The 18,948-nt window shown below is 39.6% G+C and overlaps 1 protein-coding gene across 6 annotated transcripts in view; it reads right to left on the bottom strand.

Annotated features, from left to right (window-relative positions):
• Positions 1-18,948, bottom strand: part of foxp2 (forkhead box P2) — a 114,578-nt gene that overhangs the window by 86,377 nt on the left and 9,253 nt on the right. For 4 of the 6 annotated variants that reach the window (XM_023350077.1, XM_023350085.1, XM_023350079.1 and 1 more), the window contains exons 2-3: positions 18,217-18,287; positions 17,586-17,648 (exon numbers count right to left, since the gene is read on the bottom strand). The gene's annotated coding sequence lies outside the window, so the exon portion shown is untranslated. Of the gene's footprint in view, positions 1-8,992; positions 9,002-14,799; positions 14,817-17,585; positions 17,649-18,216; positions 18,288-18,948 lie in introns of those variants that run through there. The other 2 variants (XM_023350078.1, XM_023350081.1) reach the window with 2 other exon arrangements.

The raw sequence follows: 18,948 nt of genomic DNA, 5'->3' as shown, positions 1-18,948 counted from the left end.
AGTCATACCCTGGAATATGAGATCAAATAAAGGCTTCTGTGGAGGCTGAAAAGAAAAATGAAATGGCTTCAGAGGGGAGATGTACCAAGTAATAAAATTACTCCTTTATATCTTCCTAAACAGCATATGTTCCCTGGAGTGGGAGAAAGCCTCACTTTGGTCAAAGACAAGTATGCAAGTGTCAATTTTTTTCCCTCCGGGGAAGATTCCCTGATACACTTCTTCACACTTGGCGCACGGCAATTTTCTTGAAAACGAGAAACTATTTCGGCAACAAGTTAAGCGGAACTTTGGAAGTTTCACTTTGATGATGGGCTGCCCGCGCGTCCTCATTGAAAGGTGTGTTCCATTAAACCGGAACAGCAAAGTTTATAAGCACATTGCTTTTTAGACGAGTTTGAACTCGGCTGAAATGTTCACCTGAATAGTTGCATTTTCTTCTAATGCACACAGCTTACTTAGAGCTGACCACAATGTACCGCAAACACGGTCAATCCTTTTTGGGGTGAAAAAGAAAAATAATTCCCCTCTTAAAAATTGATTGACGAATCCAGTTATACAAGCAACGTCCTATTTGGCATTGGCGGAAACTAACTGCTTAAAATCATGCAATTGATTTGTATTATTTAACCCTCTATGGCATGGCGTTGCCCTCAGGCAACAAACCACATAGCTGTACCTCACATTGCTCCTTTATTTTATTTTTTGGGGGGCATGATTTTTGACATATTTTTGTCCAAAAAAAAGTTTTTTTATGAATATAGTTTTTGTTTGATTTGTATTTCATTTCTCATAATCAGTGTAGACAATCTTGGTGTTCTAGACCAATGTTACCCTGAGGCAACAAACCCAAATCTGGTTCCAGGAGGTGTCAGAGTCCGATTTTATGATTGACATGTAATTAGGGACCACCAAGCTCCCAAAGAATGCAGGAAAATAATTCTTCCCCACAAAAATAAAAAGTCATGCCATAGAGGGTTAAAAGCTGGTCACAATAATATTCAGATGGACTTTTTCAACATAGCAGAAAGGCTGTATTAAAGGAAAATTTGCAATTGGAAAGAATACATTATAATTCATTATACAGGCGCTATTAAACCTTCAGTAAAAATGCTTTGGTACAAGAATCGAGCCACTTATCAGACCTACTCACTACCTTTAAAAGCTGTCCATGTTCAGTGCTCTGAGTGGCAAAAAAGCAATCGCTGATGACTTTAAAATAGGACTAGATGTACAATTTAGCAAACTAAAAAGGCGCACAAGGAATTTTAAGAATCAAAGCTCATATCTGTTCTAAAAGAATATAATCAAAGGAGAGTCAAGATGATTGTAGCTGATTTATTTTTTTTAAAAGAGCTCTGTAAATATATATTTTTTTAAATTAATGGAACGACTCGTCTTGACGTGTCATGTGAAAGTATTCACATCCTTGAATATTCACACATTTTGACACATTAAAACCACAAGCAATAGTGTATATTATTTATATTAACAAAATAAAAAGAACAGAAAGCTTGATGAAATATTGGTTTGTACCTAAATAGACTGATTTATTATTATTATTTTTTTTTTCAAAGATAACTTGCCCTGTATTTAGCATCTGCGCATCACATTGTTACCACCGTGTTCCACCATCGTGTATTTACGATGATGTCTGTTGTTTATCCAATGCAAATTAAAAAAAGATTTCCGTAAGTAATCAGCTGATTCTATTCAAGTACAGATGTATGACGCAGTTTTTGATTTTAATCTGAAAAAACCTTTGAAAATCGTGCCATCCTGTAGCCTTTATATCACAATTACAATGCAATTTGATCACATGAAATTCCATTAAAACACACAGAAATTTGTGGCTGAACTAGGACAAAAAGGATAAGAATTAAAATCTATACAACAAAAATGCACATTCTAAATATATGCAGTCCAGATTTAGTGCAAAGAAATGCACAGGGTTTCTAAATATTCCTGAGCATTTTTCCAAAACTTTATTCATTCATTTCCTTTGAGTACGCATAGAATGATACCACAAACTGAACCAATTACTTCCAGATGTAGGCAGATGTCTCCATCTCCATTTGTTTTATGGAGTTTTGGCATATAATTAAGCAGCTTATGCCAGGCTGATGATGTTTGCGCTGTGACTATGAATTCATTTCTGGCATGAATGTAATACGGTAGTTCTTTTCTTGCTGACAAACTGCTAGATTATTGTTTACAAACATTCCCAAGTAAAGAGCAGACTCATTACAGTTCTCTTGACACTACGCCCTGAAAATAGCAAACCAAGCGTGCATCTGCGGTTTACACTTGTTAAGCCTGATGACTTTTAATTTATGAAGGAGGCACCCAATTAAAGTGGGAGGCGACACTTTTCAGCATTTGGACAACTTAAGAAAAAAAGAAAACATCCAGTTTTTGGCAGCATCGTCTTGTTGCTGTCCTTTGTTTAAGCCTGCTGCTGTCTGTTTTAGAAGACAAATGGTGAAAGAGGGCTGTTTCTGACAGCTTAAAAGTACCCATCAGCTGCCTCTGAGACATCTCCCCGCACGTCCGCTCCCAAAAACCTCCCCAAACAAACACGAGGCTCTACTTCAAATACATAGCAGGGCTATTAGGTAATCCTCTCCTTTGTTCATTCTCTCTGAGCCTCGGTGACTAACCTCAATTTCTCCTCGTTCCACCTCTTCTTGCCTTGGAGCTGACACAAGCATAGGATACCCCCCACCCTGAATTGAGTGGCTCGGAAATACACATATGTTGTCTTATGTTTTTGGGGTGAGGGCTGAAACCTTTTTGCGCTAAAGTTGCTTAAAAGGTCAAAGAGAGGAAGAGTTTTGCAGCACAAGGTCTCCGTTTCAGATGGGACAAATCTGAGGTTTTCTTTCGGATATTCAATTTCCTGCGAGGTAACCTAGCAGTCTTACAGTAGTGTCTGAGCATGGAGAGGAAGGCTCCAGAGACTTAGGACTCTTGTCTGTGAATTGTTGCACCCCCTCTTAGTCAACTGCTGCGTAGCTTGCATGTGTTGCTTCCATCTAAGTCTGGGAAATCAATCAATTGTCAAAGAAATACCTCTTACGCCAGATGTGGCACTTTGAAAAAAAAATATATTAAAGTCCAGAGATTGCTTAAATGAAACATTTCTGAAAGGTTAAATTGTCCGCTTTGAAATTCAGCTTTGTGTTTTATGTATCTCCTCAAAGTTAGTTAAATAAGTGTGTGAAAGTTTCAGCTTGAAATATAATATATCTGAACAATTTAAGGAGAATGAGAGACAAATGTTTCTCTAGCAGGTGACTTTTTCCTTTTGTTCTTTTTACAAGCCTTCAGTAGTTCCGCTTCTTGACACATACACACAGAGCATAATTATAAATGCAAGACTTGCTATAGGGAGCTGAACTTTTCACACCTTTCAAAGCCACAAAATTGGATGGTTTTGTGGTTTGTGCAGCTGCCCCTCTGCACTAATGCAAGGCGGTGTCATATGAAAAATATTCCTCTCCCCAAACCACAGGGGCTGGTCATTAATGAAACACAGGCCGAGCGGTGAGGTCATACAGAGTCTAGATTTCAGCAGCCACACTTAAAAAACCGCTCAGAGAGAATAGAGCAACAAGAACACAAATCAGATTCCAGCTCCAAGGACGGGGAAAATAAATAAATAGAGAGAGGTGCTGGCCCCCTCTCACATTTTCCCCCCAGTGCTCTGCAAACAACCGTCAACTGCAGCTCAGAAACAGCTCACAATGAAAGCAGACTAAACAATCTGGTCCGAGCCAAGGAAAATGCTAAGCAACTCTGCACACAGGATGCCTCACCCTAATAGCCAACTATCAAATCTCACAATGGATTTGAGCCATTTGGCAACATATTTCACAGCAATCTAGACGGCGCACCTTTAGTTTTAACAAAGTGTAGCGAAGATTAAAAACGGGAACTTAAGTTTCATTGACAGACAAATGTCTGTTCGATATAAGTTGGGTTTGTGCAGCTTACATGAAAGCAACACACCGCAAATGTGTTTCATATTTCATACACCTACAGGTTTTTGCCTTTTTTTTTTCACTTTAAAACCACAAACTTAAATGTATTTTTTCTAGGATTTTATGGAATAGACGAACACAAAGTAGTGCATCATTATGCTTTAACTCAGCATGGACTCAAAAGACTGACACAAAGAAAACACAAACACGGTAAAGGCAATTTTTTCTTGCTGCGGTGATTGTTTATAAGCAAATGTTGGCTCTACAACATATTTACTCCCTGTGCCTCAATACATGGTGTAAGGTAAGGTAGCAAAAAATAGGGTGATAGCAGCATCATGCAATGAGGTAAGGTGGGTTCTACAATGTTTTGATGCAAAGGGACTAATAATTCAATGAATAAAAATCTCACGTTTTAGAATGCTATTAGGAAACAAGATTCTAAGGCGATGAATAATTTTCCTTCCACTTGACAATCCCACTAAAATACATTAAAGTTTGTGATCGTAGCACAATAAGAAGTAAAAAAAAACAAAAAAAAAACATAGAGGGTGCGAATACTTTTGCGACAAGCTCGGATATGCGTTCAAGGTGGGGAAAAAAGTTTTGTGTCAAATAAGAACCTTGGGTCTTGTAAACGAGTGATTAAAATCATCACCATTAAGATAAACACGACAAATGGGTCCCCGAAGATGTGCATGGCGAGGAGGACGAGGCAAAGGGCAAGCCCAAGTAAGCAAGAGGGATCGGCACAGTGTGTTCCGGAGGTGGGTATGCACTAGTAACAGGAACCTTGGGACTGATAAAAAAAAACAAAAAAAAACTGGGTTACCAGAAGGGGAGCGGGCTCTAAACAGGAAACTAATGGGAAACTCTCCACCATCCACCATGTGGCATTGCATTTTCCAGCCAGTCAAAGCCACACTCACAGAGACCCCATGACTTCAAACAGCCAAAATAGCAGCACATTCATGAAACAGAACAGAACTACAGGGAATTTTAAAAAAAGGGCAGGAAAAAAGAAAACACACACACATACATGCACCCACGCACACGCCCGCACGCAGTGACTCACACACATCCACGAAAAGGTAGCAGACCTCGCCAGCAGATGGTAAAATTAACATTTCAACAGTTCCTTCCTTTCATGTAGGTCTCGGCAGAACTTTTTTCTTTTTTTGAAAAGAGAAAAAAAAATAAGAGGGGCTTGGGTTTTGGTAAGATATAGTGGTGTAGAAGGCATCTGGAAAAGGGGAAGAGGAATATTGGCTTATGGCTCCTGATGGTCCACCTCTATGAAAAATTAAATAGGTCTGTTTTGCAGCTTTCCCCTCTCTGGAGTACCCTCAGCTATGTTATGGAAACATCATCTCGGTAATTTATACGCCACAGAACACCTGGTGATGAAAGAAAATAAACTATTCTTCTCTTTCTTTCCCTCTTTAAAACCCAACTCTTTTACTTTTGGGGTTCTTTCTTTCCACCGTCCATCCAAGTTGCTAAATTTGCAAGACGTTGGCATGCATTTCAAGGTTGAGTCATCAACAATTTTTTAATTTCTTTATTCCTCCCCCTCAGATTTCGTCTTGAATTTTTGATATAAACTTCAAAAGACGCCACAGAGATGTCATCATAGAGAGAGAGGAAGTCTAAAGCATCTCTAATAAAGACCCAAACAATGGACAGCCTCTCTCATTTCCGACCCTGTCCAATGGAGCGTCTCAATAGTGCCCATTAATTTGGACACAGTTCTGGCTAAATTACATGTGTTCCACCTCTGTGACATTTTAAATGCAATTAAAAGCTGGTTATGGAAGTGTGCATGGACTTCCCTGTGATGAAGGGAAATCATTGACGTGATTAACATGCAAACGAGCTCACGCTGGCAGACTAGATTGGGGTTTGAAAACCTCAATTACTTTTGTGTGATTATCTATTTACCAGTACACAGATTTCCATTTCTCATCTCCAGCCGAGTTCCTCACACATGAGCCTCAATTATACATGGCCCACCTTTATTTATGATGCGCACCAAGCTGAAATACAAGCTCTGGTTATTTTTTTTTTTTACTATGATGTATTGCCTCTTTACAGGCTGCTCACAAGGCGGGACCACCAGGCCAACACTTCCTAATGCCGAACCATTTATTTTTTGAGGACTTAATATGATGTTGACCAATCACCACCCCGCAGTTTTCCCATTCATCTATCCGGCCCCCTCTTTATAGCACCTTGCAAAAGGCACTGTAAATGTGAAAAAGGTTCATGTCCTCTCATATTTTGTCTTGTTCCAACCACAAACTTCAGTGTGAATTCATGCGATAGATAAACACAAGGTAGCAAGACGAAAATATGTGTATACTTTGTGAATAAAGCTCTACATTAAAATATCAACACTAACATCTTTTATTGGAATTACAGATGTTAATATTTTGGTATTTGCTTAGCACATTTTAAGTAAAAAGAATCCCCTAACTGAAACGCCAAACTCAATTGTGAACAAACGTTTTTAGCTCCTGCCACAAACCATTCTAACACATAAATATGTTTTGATCTAAACCAATCAGTGGAGCTCTGGCTGTGTGTTTTTGGGTCATTGTCCTGAGAGGGAAATCTCCACCCCAGACTCCCGTGTTTGGCAACCTCTAACAAGTTTTCTTCCAGGTTTCTCCTGCTTTTAGCTCCTTACATAGTTAACACTGGCTAGCAGCTACTCTGCAGCCTCCCCAGTGTTAGCATGGGTCTCTTGGCTGCATCTCTGAATAATGCTGTCCTTGCAAGTTTGCTTAGATTTTCCGTTGTGCCATGCTGTTTCTATTTTCTTTACTTCTCTGTGAGAAGTTCAGAGCTTGGAATCATGTTTTATAACGTAAATCTGCTTTCAAACTTCTCCACAGCTTTATCGCTAACCAGTTTGGTCAACATCTAAGTAGCTCACATTTGAAGGCAAATGTTTTAGTTTATTTATGCAAATCAAAGTAAATGAGGTAGCATAAAATAAATGTGAAAAATTGTGCATCCTTTTCCAACATTTATCAATTATTAATTTCCAATAGGTAAAAAAAGGCTGAAGACTGTTATTTCTGAATCCAAATAAGAAAACTTAAGTGTATTAATACTTCTGCAGACTGCTATAAACCCAAAATTATTCTCGGTTTTCTGTTACCCTAGATGACTAATTCGTAAAACTGTGCCAACTTGTCAATTTCAACTCAACCTAAACTGAGAGCCTCCAAAAGCGCAACCAAATTTTAAACATGTAGGTCAAATAAAATTAAGAAATATGCTTTGACTTTTTTTTTGTCCATTTACTTTGACAAAAAAAAATCTTCTAGTTCAAAAACAACTTCAAACAACTCAAGATTCATTGTATTATTTTTTTTTCAACTTTTTATGCATGTGATGCTTATATTTTGCAAGCACCTGAAAATATCCAAAAGTTAATGTGTATTTGTATTTCAACCCTATTACTTGAGCTGTAATGATTTTAATGTGACTTCTGCAGCTTGGGGGACAGGAAGAGAAACGAAAGAGATGCATCTCTGTGGCACAGCCGTGCTTTCTTCCCCCCCACATTGTGCCCAGCATGCATAAAACATGCCCTGTTGCTTCAGTGGGAGCAAGAAGGAAAACAGTGCCATCAAGTGAAAGTACTGAGGATTCCTCAAAGAACTCAGCAGATCAGCTACATTATCAAAATGAATGGCGAATAAGTTGGTTTGATTCAGTAAACATCAAAAAGATATTTTTGTTTATATATTTGACTAATCTTCATCAGTGCACTGAATGGTTTTAGAAGAAACGTGGGGACGTTTTGTTCGAGTAGCGAGATGATAAGACTGGGAAAATGTGGTACTTTCTGCTGTACAAGCAACCTCTGGAACAAAGGGAATTATTACCATTGAACCTAGTTGCCAGGATTTGCCAGCATGCTTTTTTAGTGTAGCTAAAGTGTAGCTAAAGTAGAAAAAGGAAGTGGATACAGCACACTGACTGAGTGAAACTGGGAATGATGGGTAGAGACCCGAGTGAGACAGAATAAAAGAGAAAAAAGAGAGCAATGGCTTAGATAATAGTAGATAATGGACAATTAACTCAGCTAGTAGTGCTTGCTGCAGTTAATAGAAGCTTCTGGTGCAGCCAGTCCCCGATCACCACTCAGCCATGTTCACGCTGGTAACACAGGCGATACAAAGCTGCTGGCTACTGGATCTCAGAGGTGTACCGTGCCATATTAGAGATCTACACAATGCCTTCACACAAAGCTCAATACCAACAACCTTGTCCAAAAGTGCGAAGATAAGCACTCCAGTGATGAAAATTGTGTGGTGCCTTAGCCTCGCACATTGTTTCATTTCCTTCCATTATCAAAATAAACCCAGAAGCTGTATATTTCTTTTTAAAAAGTGACATCCCGATGCATGCAGATGTGGAAATTAGCATAATTAAACCTATATAATAGGTCGCTGCAAAAATAAGCGTGTGGATGTCGTCTGCGTGCATCACAGAGACAATGGGTGTACTCATATGAAGTGATTTAAACTGCCCCCCCACCACTCACCCACCCCCAAGTCCCTTCAAGTCCCATCTAAATCTATTGATCTGTGAAACACTGGGACCCAGGGGAAGCAATTCACTTAATATCATACATCTAATGATGAGATGAATAACAATTAAACCATTTGGTAATTAAACATCTTACAAACCACTTAACTGACTGCGCGTCAGGAAGGGCTGGTGAGGAGGGGGTCGCAGGAGGTTGCGGTGATTGTTTTTCATTTTCTTACTTCACGCAACAGCAAGAGACACATGCCGGTGGTATGGCAGCGGATCAGTGGTGATGGGAGAAAATGGTAGCTGACATAAGGGGAAAAACACACTGATGGTTGTTAGCCGCAATGGTGCTAATCTGACATGCTGTCAAAACGGCAGGAAAACAGTATAGCCGGGGCTTAGGATGAAGATGGCAACATACAGCAAATAACAGCTGAGTTTTAATTGATTCTTACCATTATTAGCTTGATAGCATGTTGAGAAGTAGCCAAGAAAACCACAGAACAGTTTTGGGGGAAAGAGGAGGGTTTAACAGTAAATACAATAACATAGGCCAGAAAAGTGATGGTAGATAGCATTAAAAAAATTAGAAGGCAAAAATATTTTAGCACTGAAAATAAAAAATATACATAGAATTAAACATAAATAATGAATGTCCATTCTATAGTTTTTCCACAAAAAAAAGAGAGAAACCAAACCAGAAATTAGAAGGTCTACCATTACCACAATGGGTTAGTTCACACTGAGGTAAATTACATGCTGAGTGGGAGCTTTTATATCCCTGGGTTAGGTGCCAGTATGTCAGATCCCTAACATACTAATTCCAGACAACTTTTCTCATGACTTTGTCTTTGCCACTGGATAAATTGCCAAGAAATCTTTAATTTCATAACTAAAAATTGAGTTGGGGATCTAGCTATCACCATTTTTGATTGAGTAGACATTGTGTTATGCTCTGAAGGTTGATTTGGGTATTCTAAGCCTAATGTTGTTCTTCTTCTGCAACTTTCTTGTGTCCTTGGCTGCCTTGCTTTGCATTTTATTAAGCTTTTCTTTCAATATTTTCTTTATAAATATAAGTGGAAACAACCATTGTGAGCTACAACCCTTTGCATGACTGACGAAGAGAAACTGTAAAATCGATGACCTTTAAAGTAATGTTTTAAACACGTCGCCCCTCCTTTCCAGTGAGCCAACCACAGCTAACATCAGCTCATTCTCAGAGCATTTACACATCGGAAGATGTGAGTCGTGCTCCTTATTGAATGATAGCTGGTAAACATTGTCATTCCAAAAAGAGACAGGATTAAAACCTGCTTTGCCCACTGAGCGGAACAGTACGCAAAGAGAGGATGGGAACAATAGCCAATGGAGGACGGTATCACAAGGGTCCAATGTCTGCTGTGATGAATATGTGGGAGATTATAACCCATTCCATCATTTCCATAATGCAAAAGTCTTTTTTTTTCCTTCATCACCCAGCAGACTATTCACTAAATAAATGAGAAAACTATCACCGGCGTAGAAATATTCGACAAAAGGCAGAAGGGAACGAGAGTGAGATTTGAATGACCCCCCGTGCCTTTGACAATACAGACTCTGTCCGGACACATTCGGAGGCAGCGGAGTGAGTAAGACCTGGTAGAGTATTTATCATTGGGCACAATACAAATGTATTACCATGTCAGCTATACCACTTTACAGCACAGAATGGAACTTCAATGAGTGCGAGAAAACTTTCACATAAAACCAGGGGGAAATTTGAGGGCACAGTTCTTTTGACGTGTGGCTTTTCTGCCTCAATAGCACAAAAAAGCTCAAGAATCATTTAGTGGACAGTGGCTTTAAAGTCACAAAGACTCAAACCTGTGCATTTAACCAGTATGTTAACTATCCTACTGAAGATGAATAAAACTGCAATCGTTAAAAAATAAAAAATCTTCTGAGAATAATTGGCTAGTTTCAGAATCAAAGAAGGCAACTGCTGTTAGGTGTGTGTAAACTAGTTACACTCAATTAACATTTTTGATATTAAAATCAAAGGTTTCAATGTATTTTATTAGGTTTTTTTGTGATAGTGTAAAAAAAAGTAGTGAATGTTTATGAAGTGGAAGGAAACTGATACACGTATGGTTGCCAATAATTATTCCCAGTAAAAATCTGACAGATGTGATGAACATTTATCTAACTCTCCCTAAATCTGTACTTTGAAAGTTCAGATTTCCTCACATTATGATGCTGCCACCACCATGTCTGCAACCCAACCGTGGTTGCTACTTTGCACAGGTCTATCTGTAAAGTATAGATGGAAAGCATGAACATTAATTTCCAAGTCTTGGCACATTTTCAACTTCATTTATGTGTTAACTTCTACTGGACCAATCAATTTGTTTTTACCTATCCCACTCAATTGTAGGTGTTTCTGTATGTTTTACAATTGTAGTCCTGCTGGAAGGTAAACCTCTACTCCTGTCCCCAAGATATTTGCAACTTCTATCATCTTTTCCTCCATGACTGTCCAAATTCAAGCATACACTGGTCCTCTCAACTATGAATCTAACCCAGTTCCTGATGAAAAAGAGCCTCCTCAACGCGTGCTGCTACAGACACATTTTACAGTGGAAATAGTGTGGTCTACTTTAGCATTTTATTATGTTAATATTGACAAATTAAGCACAGATACCCCTTGTATTATGGTGTTTACTGAGGGAGGGAACATCTCTACATATTCTGAGCCTGCCTGTTACTTCTATAGAGAGCCCCTCAAAAAACATTAGACTTGTGAAATTCCTGAGCCTTAGAAAGTATCTCCGTGCCCCAGCTCTCTTCACACCTCAGCATCACTGACATCTTTTCAGCCATTCACTTGATGCATTTCTGCTTCTTCATGCGAGTGTAAGTGAATGAGAGAGAGCCGCTGCAGGGCCAAGTGAATAGGAGTGTGTGTCATCTGCTAGTCTATCCCAGAGATTCCTCCCTTGGTAGCCTAGTTTATTTACTTTATCTGCAATATAATGCTTCAGTGAGCATTAGCAACTTTGAGACACAAGTTTCAATCAGCCGTCGACCGGCTGCGCACGCCAGTCCGTGCGTGTGTTCGGCCAGGTGTGGAGAAAAGATGAAAACTGCCGTCAAAGAGATGGCAGAGCTATAAAGCGAAAGGCTGACAAAGAGGTCCCAAAATAATACACAAATAAAATTGGACAGCTGAAGGAGAGGAAGATTGGGGAGAAGAGAAGAGCACCAAAAAAGAAAGTCAGAAAAATAAACTGTACAGGACAGCATGGAGAGAAACTGAGGGGGGGGGGGGGGGGGGGGGGGGGGGGGGGGGGGGGGGGTACTGGTGGGCTAAAGAAGTAAAAGAAACAGTGAGACAGAGCTTGACAGACAAAAGAAATGATAGAAAGAGACAAAAACAAAGTAAAAGAGAAAGTGAAAGGAAGGGAGAAAGTCGAGGCAAGAAGAAAAGATGTTCTCCCAGGGTAGCGTGGAGCAGGTCTTGTCCAATAAACACAGGTGAGCAGCTCGACAGCCTAAGACCACCAGGCTGACTGACAGCAGAAAGCTCTCACTGACCGCCAGCTTTATGTTACATGACACGAGGAGTGCAACTCAACTGACAAAGAGAAGCTGCCTGAACCTCTCAGAGTGCGGGAGGGAGAGGGTGAACGGCGCCCTATGCTCACTGTTTCAAGCAGCCTTCACGCACAGCGGCCGCGTTGATGCAAAACACGCAGCCCGCGCGCTCAGACAGGAGGAGAGTGAAGCCGTTTTCCTTCACAGGTGAGCAGAAGAAGGAAACACCCTAGCGCTTCGGTTAGTTAGTACGAAAAAGCGAGGAGCTGGAGCGCGCGGGGTGGGAGGGTGGGATGTATGCTGTGTGCCGACTGAATCTTTTCCACATGACGGGCCTCGGGCTGTTTTTGTCAACTGCACTCTTGAGCAGCAAGGAGTCAGGTAGTGTGACCACATGATTGCCCAAGAGGCACCATGGTGAGAGGAGGGAGGGAGGGAGGGAAAGGGAAGCGAGGGCCAGGGAGAGGGAGAGATGTGGGAGCAGGGTGGTGAAGGGAGGGACAGGGGCCGATGCAACACGCATGATGAGGTGTAATCACAAACCCCATTCAGGGTGCAGTGGAGTTTGTCAACATACACACATTCACATTCCACTGTCTGTCAGCTCTATGACCCAAATCGAGCATGCTGGCTGAGTTTGTGTGTGTTTCTCGCCCCCCACACTATACACACAAGAATGCTTTCTACCCGTTTTGCCTCAAACCAGGTAGGAGCAGTTGCACTGTCTGGCTTGTGGGCTGCGGTGAGGAAGTCTTAGCACGAAGATCTTGTAGGATTTTGCTGCCACTGGTATCCCTTTTCAAGCTGCGATCAAATGTTCATTTCGAACAAAGGACTTGGCTTGTTGCCTCTGGAGTAAAAGCTTTTCCACCGACTGTAACCGCGTTGTTTGATTTGAAACGTTTACATTAAGAGAGATTGAAAATAGAAAGAAAAAAAACTTTGCAAAAGTGTTTACACCCCTTGAACTTTTTCAACATTTTGTCACTTTAACTAAAAAACAAACTTCAATTTAGTTTTGGGGGATTTTGTTTGGTGGACCAACACAAATTAGCCCACCTTTGTAAAGTAGAAGGAAAATAATAGATGGGTTTCAAGATTTTTTTTTAACAAATCAAATCTCAAAAGTGTAGCAGGCTTTTGTATTCAGCTGCCAACTTATGCTGCAACTACAGTTGCAAGTATTTGGGTCTCTATAACCTTTTCAAGTAAAAAGATAAACTAGCTAAAAATGTTTCATGTTGAATTTAGACCATGTGAAAAGCAATTTTCCGTTCTCGACTCAAACGATAAGCATCCTCCAGCATGATCCGGTCACTACCATGTTTCACTATAGTGACGGTATGCTTAGGGCCCAGTGGAACTATTGTGACACCATTTCCTATTGATCAGTACTCTGCTTTGCCTGGACTGGATACATAAATATTTTTTGAGAACTGTTCTGTTTTATTTTTTAATCATATTTACAGAGAAACTGCCCATGTAGTGATGATATTTTAATGCTTTCTGAGCAGCACCAAGTGGTTAGATAATTATTAGCCAAACAGAGCCCAAAGAAAGTCATGTTGACAGTTTTGCCATCATTTTCAGGCATCTAGTATGCCAAGGTGAGTGAGGCATCCGCTTCTTTTGACAGGTCCAATAAATTTGTGGTAGCCTGGAATATTTGTTGAATAAAGTGAATATGAAATGTGTAGTACTAACATATGTGTAAGGTAACCCCACACTGTTATTTTACCATTGCATGGTGTCTTCCTATGGCACTGAAACCAAAGGTGGGATAGATAGGCACATGGGAAATATTATTGGCTTTTTGTCATCAATTTTGCACATAGGCCAAAATTTTCAGCAAAGCTCCTTTTTCTATGTTCTAACCCCTGCTTTACATGTAGAAAACTTTAAACAGGACTTTCTTTAGCTATCTTTCAATAATATTTTCTATTAAACACTTTTGTAAACTTAATTACTAACCAGACATCTGAAGGAAATTGATTTAAGTAGATTTTAATTAGGAGTATCTGAGTAAAGGGGAATGAAAATTAACTGCTCTATAGCAGCTGTAAAATCTAAAACACAAATAAAATATTTGTCAGGATTTCTTCAGGCTATATCTAGTATGTATTTATTATCGTCTGATAAAGGAACTGCTAATGTGCAAAGATGAAAATGATGTAAATCAACATTCAATCAGAAACTTGAAAATTAATCTCATTTATATTAGATAAACAATCCGAACCCTACCAAAGTCTAAAAGTCATTTGTTGTTCTCTGAGGCTTATAAAATACTAAAAATATATTTTTTTAATTGATTATATATGTGTTTAAGACAAGGCATTGAGACAATGTTAGCATTTTAAAAATGTTTCACATATTTTAGATACAGCATCAACGTCTTGGCAGCCTAAACTGAAATAGTTCACCAGCAAGTAAAATGACTGTATATTTAGTTTATGTTGTGATGACAATTTCCCTTATAAAACATCGTACTGGTGAATGGCTAACATAAACTTTGGACTATGTGTGCAGTCTGAAAAATGAGGCTCCATGACAGTTCGCTGATAACACACAAGTTCAATCTGTCAGGGCAATCAGCGTTTAGACCTTGGGAGAAGAATGCAGGACTTGTGTGCAACTGATCCACTGGACACGATCACCTGCGAGTGAAGCCGCTCGTAATTCTTCCCACCTGAAAGACGGAGTTCAGCGCAAAGTCAGGCCTCTCTGGTCTCATCCCAGCCTCAGGTTGGGTTTCACAATAATCTCTGGCTCTTGGACGGATGCCATCCAGCCCAGCTTCCACACTCGACGTTTCTCCAATTAGGTTGGGGGGAAAGGATAACACATGAAACACTAGATGCTTTTTTTAATTAGAGTCGCGCATGCAATGTTTGCAATCACTCATTTCAAGAGTGTCAGCCTTCTCTAAAAGAAGGTGCATAGTGCAATTGGAGGGGCTCCAAAGTAAGCTCAGGCCACCTTTGCTGAGGAAAAGCAGACTTTCTATCATTTCTCTGAGAACATTTTTAAAGTACACATTCTTCCTTAAAATACCCCCCAAAAAATGGAACTTTGAAAAAGCTGGATGAAAGATAAGAGACACGAGGATCAATAGCCTTACTGAGACTCTTTATCTTCTCTTAAGCAATGATGGCTAGTCTCATTTTGAGCCTGTTCTACTTTGCACCTCCATTCTCATGGCAACTGTGCACTCTGGACAAACACTCTCCATGCAATTTCTTTTCTTCACTCCCGTCCGTCAACTCTGCACCTCCATATGCTTGCTTGTTTTTCTACTCTGACCCTCAATCATTTCTCTTTCAGATGTGTCGAATGCCTGACAGTTGCTAGGAAAAGCTATGGCACAGGGAGAAAAAAAAAGAGGAATTTGAAATGTTTACACAGAGTTGGAAATCTGGACTCAAATCAGTCTTGTTATTATCAGCAAATGTCTAAGGAGAAAAAGAAAGCTGGGGATATAAATATCAGGTAGGAAAATATACCTCCCTTGTGGAAATAATTTGAATAAAATCAGGAGACTATTTATCAGAGAGATTAGCAGTGGGCAGGTTTCCATTGGTTCAGCTACTTTTGCTCCACTTTGCTCACAGCATGACACCATCAGACCTCCAACTAAACTTTAAGTTGAAAAATGGAAACTTGGGAACTTGCAAAACTTTCAACACCTCCCTCTCCCCAAGTGCAAAGACAAAACAGCAGACCACAGAGACAAGAATGGCAGCAGAGCAAAAGCAAAGAGATGGAAAGCAGGGAAAGTAAACCTTTGATGAGTAAGACTTTTTTTGTTAAGTATCAGGGCTTAACTTTAAAATATTCTGGGTGGAAGTGAATGGGGGATTGACCAAGGGCCCTGATCTTAGCCACACAGTGGGGCACTGGGGTTAATGGTGGATAAGGATTAGAAAAAAAGGGGTTACTTTTCCTGATCTCCAGCCACCCCCACATCCCACTATCCAGTGTTCATCTTCTCCACCAATCCCAAACCGGCCACACAATAGAGGCTACCAATGGGGAATGGTCCAAGTCCCTTTGATTTTTGCCTTTACCCCATTGGCTGCTTTAAGTGCCCAGGGTAAAGACCCATGGAGGTTTCCCCTGTTTGCCCACTCACAGGGATGACAGTTAGCAGCTCAGAGAAACCATTTGGGGATTGAAAATGGAATGACAAGAGGTCTCTGATCTATGACAAGAAATCAATTTCAGACTGGAAATGTGAGCAGAGGGCTGTTGAGTCCAAACTGCAACTTCTTTAAAGAAACCAAAAGATGTGCTTAATTGCTGTATATTTTTCCTGTTCCCTTTTTTTGTATGTCTACACTGCAAGTGTGGCTTGCAGTGTTAGGGTAATTACACTTTTCTGCAATGATTAGAAGAACTTCTTCTGGCCAGCAGATATACAGAATCTTTGAAGATTTAACTGAAGTACTAGACAAATTAAGAACTAATATTTAAATCTCTTTTAGGTGGAAATCTGGACTAAAGAAACCCGGCAGTGCTGGAGAGTTCAGCATCTCACAAATTTGCTAAATAAATCTTCACCTAAAAGCTTCTCCTTCATATGTTTCTGCTTCATTCTCACTTATGTCAAGAGTTTAAATTACCTTAAAAGGGAAGTGGATGTAACCACAGAAAGTACAAGCACTGCTTTTTTAATTAAATTAAAACTTTAATCAAAAAAGTTTTTTAGTTCATATGCTCAGTTGTTTCGATGTCTTTATGCAATGACAAACACAAAACAAATCAACCTACACAATGTAGGTTGACATATTCATATCATGAAATGAAAGGTGCTTTGATGTAATCTCATCCTTTTCACATGTTTTAAAAACCTGCACAAGCTGGTGCACTTTATTTCAAAACAAAACAAAATTGGATTCTAAAATTCACATGATCAGATCTTAACAAATTGTTTTACAGCCAGCTGGTCAGCTGTGTGCAGCAACAGGTGGGGAAGATGATTTTTATGTAATCCTATACTCCATACAGGCAGAAAAAAGAAAAAAGATTTATTCTGGCACTTTTTTGTAGCATTTCTGAAAAACATTTTAATATCTTAAATATTTTATTACCACATTCACCAATTAACTTGTAATAGATGTACATTATATGTGAGTTTGCCTACAGTTGCTTTTAGTTCTAAACTTTAATCTGTTCAACAGTACGTTGATTTTTTTTTTTAATTTACTTAATAGCATTGGGCTTTCTTTGATTTTGCAGTTTTATTCATTTGCATGTATTGGGTGTTCATTTTTAATGCCTGTTGTTCTTAACTAGGTGGTGCTTCCACATCATTTCACATCATTTTCCTTGACCAAAGAAATATACTTTACCCACACTTCTTTCCAACAACAAAGAATATTGAACTAAAACTGAATCAACTCAACAGTTACTGACTGACACACATTTTCACAACATCACGAATGCAGAAGATCAAGTAAAATGGTCTTCACTTACCACTTTTCACCTCACACAGTGTGTTTTCTTCTTTCTATGGATGCAGAGTGTGCATATTTCATCCTAGAAGAGAACAAAAGGAAAAGAAGATATCTAAAATATAAAAACTTTTTTCTTTTTAAAAACCTTTGGAGTTTGTGCTCTATATCTTTTTTCTTTGCCTAATTGGTAACAGGTCTAAACAAGGATACACTTTATTCAGCTTCATCTTTGAACAACTTCTAATGAAGAGATCATCAAAACAATAAGAAAAGCTGAAATCTCAGCTAGGCCACATTTGCCAGCCATAGTGCATAACTTCTAAGTGAGAGTAGATTGAAAATCCTTGGGGTGTGAAAACCAAACAGGCACAATGGAAAGGTTGCCCAGTGGAGGGGGAATTCTATCAGCGTGGACAAGATGAAGATTTGTTACATTTGAAGAGGAGGAATGAGAACCCTGTGACCCCCACCACTACAATACAATCACCCAAACACATAGAAATAAAATACTCTTAACACACCTTCGAATGATGCACGTTTTGATTTACTGCTATCTAAATACTAACAGATGAAAAGATATACGTAATACTGCTCTAATCTTTCCACAGGTTAAAGAGTTGACATGAGGGGGATTAGGTTCAAGCACTCACCCTAAGGGAGAAAACTTGCTGTCGTTGATGCTCTTCGCAGACTGGGTTGGGAGTCCGGCGATGTCGGCTCACTAAGATAAGAGAGAGCCCGAAAGTACTTAGTTAGTCCAAATCTGCTTCACAAAGTAGTTTCTTTTCTTCCCATTTGATACATTTACTGCTTTTGCAGGCAAGTGTGGGCTGGATGGTGTGTTGCATAACTATTTTCTGCATGGTGTGTAGGTGAGAGCAATAAATTTTAAATCAACAAAGTGCACCTGGAATCGGCTGAGAAACTTGAGTGTGTGCGTATGTGTGTTTAAGTGCATGCGCTAACAGGCAATGTACAATATACTACCCCCAATACACACACACACACACACGCACACACACACACACACTATAAAGTTGAAAGGTGCTGTGCCTGCAAGGCTCAAGCTCTCAGCGCAAAGTAAATCACACTGTTAACCTGACACCATTGATTCTCTCATGTACCCCATTCAGCGGCCTGCATCAAAACACACATGCTAGGAACCATTAGGATGAAGGGTTCTGTTGTTTTAATCACACCAGTGGAGGACGAGTGCTCAGTTCAAGACTGCGGCTACTGATGATTCTCATTTACAGTAAAATAATAATAACAATAATAATAATTATTATTATTACTTTGGAGACTAGCAGCAGCAGATGGGGCACAAATTTTACACAATGGACTAGATGTTCCACTCTGAAGTGTGCATATTTGTGTGCGGG

Source organism: Xiphophorus maculatus, chromosome 17 (genome assembly GCF_002775205.1).
Source record: "Xiphophorus maculatus strain JP 163 A chromosome 17, X_maculatus-5.0-male, whole genome shotgun sequence".
Lineage (NCBI taxonomy): Eukaryota > Metazoa > Chordata > Actinopteri > Cyprinodontiformes > Poeciliidae > Xiphophorus > Xiphophorus maculatus.
This window is presented reverse-complemented; position numbering and strand designations above follow the sequence as displayed.